Genomic DNA, 4,489 nt, shown 5'->3' with positions numbered 1-4,489 from the left:
AAACTTGTGACCTTCCTGTCAGCCTACTTGTGTTGGGATTACAGGTGTACATCACCACACTGGGTCCCTAAGCTAGATATTTTATTTATTTATTTTTATTTTTATTTTTGGTCCGGTCGTGGGGCCTGAACTCTGGGCCTGGGCGCTGTCCCTCAGCTCTTCAGCTCAAGGCTAGTGCTCTACCACTTGAGCCACAGCGCCACTTCCGGCTTTTCTCTTTTTGCTTATGTGTTGCTGAGGAATCGAACCCAGGGCCTCATGCATGCAAGGCAAGTGCTCTACCACTGAGCCACTTTCCCAGCCCTAAGCTAGATATTTTAAGGAAGGAGAAAGAGACAGAAAATTGAATAAAGAAACCAGAACAAGTGAAAAGGCCTACGTGTTGTACAACAGTGTAGCTCACCAGGAAGCTGTATTTCATTCAGTCTCCCTAGAGAGGGTCAAGAATGAAGGCCAGAATGAGAAGCCAAGGCAGGAATATCACTTGCGTTTTATTCTAGAAACCTATGCCTGTTCTTATCTAGTATGTAATGCCAACTACCTGTCAAACACTGCTCACAACGCCATACAAAACAGCGCTTTGATGCTGTAACAAATGTGAAGAAAATGACATGAAATGGTTAAATAATGTCTCCAAGGTCACACAGAGCTGGCTCTTACTACTTTGCCCCATAGCCTTTTGTCAGGAATTCAAAGTCATGGGACTTGTTAGCTCCCAGACAATGGCACTGAGACAAGGTTCCAGGAATGTGAGATACATTTGGCTGTATCAGGGTATATTGAGATTGAATTCTCTGAGATGGAGGAGAAAACCTGCTTGTAAGGCACACCCCCTCTTTTTGATCAAATTGTGTAATGAACTACTCTTTGGTACACTTGCGAGGGATAGAATGACTTGGCACAAGCTATTTTCTGACCTTCTGATCTTCTTTTCTCTCTCTTTCCTTCCTTCCTTTCTTTTTTTTCTTCTTTTTTTTTCTTTTCTCATGGAGCTTGAACTCAGGGCCTGGGTGCTGTCCCTCAGCTCTTCAGCTCAAGGCTAGCACTCTACCACTTGAGCCACAGCACCACTTCTGGTTTTCTGGTAGTTAATTAGAGAAAAAAGTCTCAAGGACTTCCCTGCCTGGGCTGGCTTTGAACCTTGATCCTCTGATCTCAGCCTCCTGAGTAGCTAGGATTACTAACATGAGCCACCAGTGCCTGGCCTAATGTTCTTTTCTTATACCACCTGAGTGTGTTCACTCACCAGATGTCCTCTTGGAATGTCCGCATTTGCTGGTTCTTGCTCATTCTTGACAAAGTCAGCTTAGGCATATCTGCTTTAGGAGACTTCCTTGTTCCTCTGGTTTGATTTAGAAAGGATCTCAGAACTTCCCTTTTCCAAACCCCACAATTGTCGATATTACACTGAGCTGTAATCTTGGATATGCCTCTCTTTGCATCCTCTAATTTAGACTGCAAATACCATGAAGATAAGGATACTGACTGCTTCCTCTGTCTCTTTCCTAAGAATACTCTGATTTTGTACAGGTCTCTGTCCCTCCTGCATGCAGTTCACATGACTCAAGGAAGACTCTTTCTCCTCAGGGAGCAGGCCTGATTGTAAGTTAAAGCTAGTGTTTCCCAACTAAGGTGAGATTGCCACCCAGAGTGACATTTGGTACTGTCCAGACAGGTTTGGTTGTCACCCTGGGGCTGGTTACTGGCCTCCCATTGGCAGAGGCCACATGCACAGGCCAGCCTCCTCCCCAACCCCTCCTGATTCATCAAAGACTCATTCCTTTCTAAGTGTCAACATTGCTGAACATTGGAGACCTCCCAGTTCTGGCCAACCTTTGAGCGACTTAAGCTTCCTGATGGAGGAGGCATGAACACCCACCCTAAGGAATCAATCCCACCCACAAGGACTAAGGTTGAGTGGTTTGGGAAAGGTTGATGTAAGGTTGGGAAGTTATACTGTGATGCTAAGTAGGGCCTCAAGAGCAAGTTATAAAAGGAGTTTGGGAGATGGGTCTACTTCAGAATCTGCAGGATAGAGAGGGGAGGGGAAGGGCAGAGCAGTTAAGGAAAATCATGAAATGGCCATACTAAAGTTCTGAATGAGGTGACTGTTCCCTTTTTATTCTGAAGTGGTTGGCCTCATCCACTGCACTTAGGCTGGGACCTTACATATGGTGTGTTCATGTGCATATATTTGGGGGTGGAGGTACAGAACTGAAGGGAGAAAGGGTGAAAAAGTGCAGTAGTGGAGTTCACTGGACACTGATAAAAATAAACTACACAACTCGTGGGTGGAGACAGGAGGGAGGGACTGGGAGAGAATGAGGGAACAGAAGACACTGTACTAAAGGAAATGTACTCATTACCTGACTCATGTCATTGTAAGCCTTCTGTACATCACCTTTATAAAACCAATAAAGTAAACAAAATAAAATAACTAAATACATGAAAATTTAAAAAAAGAGAATGGATAGCTGTATTATGATGGCTTCTGGAACACAACAAATAAACAAATCATGATTCTGAGGCAGTGTTAATCCTCAAAAAATCTGCCACTTGAATGTCTATAGTTACAATGAAGAAAAGATAAAAGTAAAGATAAAAGAAAAGATAAAAATAATTCCCAATTTAGTTTAGGAGAACATCTTAGGTAAAGGCCATCTCTCCTCCCTCTTTTCCTTTCCCATTTTCCCTCTCTCTCTCTCTCTGAGTGTCTCTCTCTGTCTCTCTCTTCCTCTCTCTCTCTCTGTATTATGTCTGTTTCCTTGGAGAAGCAACTTTGGAACCAATGTTCCTGGGATAGATTTTGTACATCTTTGTTAGTGTCCCCTTGGATATCTTTCCCATGTGGACTTAGGTGTCCTGGCCTGGCCTCTTGGAGTGGTAGGCTAGAAAAGCAACCTCTAGGCCCTTTCCTCTCTCACACCCAACCTCCTCCTTACCCTTTCTTTCCAGCTCTTTCTGCAAACACTGACCCTGAGCCCTGAATGCATAAGGAAATTTGGCTGAATTTCACTTTTTCTCTTTATTTTCCAACTTAGTTCCCAGATAAGTGGTGTTTCTTTTCCAGGAAAATGAAATTCAGAGAAGCTCCTCCTGTGTTCTGCAAACACCATACTCAGTAAAGTCCAAATAGTAACGTGTTGCTATAGTGACATTGAGTGTTTGAAAGGTGGTCCACAGTTCTGTCATAAGCTTATAGAGAAGTTAATTTATGCTTCTAGAATTATGAGTGTGAACTATTGCTTTTTAAGATTTGCTGTTTCTGTGCCCAGGATGTTTGAATCTGAAAAAGAAGACATTCTGTAAACATGTCTAAAAATTGAGTTTTGTGAACTTTCTTTGTTATAATGGAGAGCATTGCATCCAGGAAGTGGGAGGGGGAACTAAAATGTAGATAGCCAAGTTAGAATTTAGGATCCTTTATATCTCATTCTTGGCAAAGCAATTTAATTAGGAAATAATTCTCCCCCCTAACATCTGACAGTTATCACCAAGTGATATCCCGCCTTCTTGGCACATGATCAGGGTGTTGCAAAATTTTGAGCTATTACACTTTTCTGAAAAAATTTATCTTAAATTTTTTTTAAAGTCAGAAATGGCAAAGTGCTTTTTTTTTTTTTTTTTAAAGCAATCCACAATTAAAATAAAAAAAGTTTCAGAGGTGCAGAATGGGAAATACATTAAAGCCTTTAGGGAAGAAGAAGAGAGCACGAGGTCACTGTCTTGGACTGTGTGTGTTTTACGTGAAGGTGTCCTGCGTGTGAGTGTGTCCCGGCACGCGTGTGTACCTTGCACGTGTGAATTATGCACGTGAGAGCACATTGTGTGTGTATGTGTGTACGCACACGCGCGCGTGTGCATCACAGGCAGCCCCAGAACCTCTGGACGGGGCCTGCAGCCCCGGGCGCTCCGGGCCCCGGGCTTCCCCGAGGGCGGGAGGGGGCGCGCGTCCTCCGCTCCGGCTGCAGGGGGGCGGGGGGGGGGGGGCGGCCGGGCCGGGAGCAGACGCGTGCGGCGCGCTCTTTGTGTGCCGTTCTGGGCCGCCGTGGGCACCATTTTCTGCTTCGCCCAGGACAGGCACATAAAAGGGAAGGCGGCTGCGGCCCGTCGCTGTCCTCTTTCCCTCAGATGCCCTCTGCGGCAGGTTTATGATTACAGTACGGACCGAGCCGCCTCTCCCCACGGTGCTGGCGGGCCGCCGGGTGTGCAGCGCCCTGGCCGCCTTCACTCCGGGCGCGCTCCCAAACCGCCTCCTCCGCCTCCTTATTTGTCTGAAAAGCAGCCGCACGTCGAGGCGTAGAAGCCGGCCGGGGCGTGGGAGGCCGGGCCGGGGTGTGTGCTCGGCGGTGCTCGCCGGGCTCCCCGGGCCGGGCCGGGCCGGGCTGGGGCGGGGCCGGGGCGCCGCGGGCCTCGCGCGTCCGTGCCAGTCCCCGTCCACACTCGGGGCCGGGCGCCGCGCGGGGCGGGGTGCCGGGGTGCCGGGGAG

Source organism: Dipodomys spectabilis, unplaced genomic scaffold (genome assembly GCF_019054845.1).
Source record: "Dipodomys spectabilis isolate Male_0828 unplaced genomic scaffold, ASM1905484v1 ptg000147l, whole genome shotgun sequence".
NCBI lineage: Eukaryota > Metazoa > Chordata > Mammalia > Rodentia > Heteromyidae > Dipodomys > Dipodomys spectabilis.
This window is presented reverse-complemented; position numbering follows the sequence as displayed.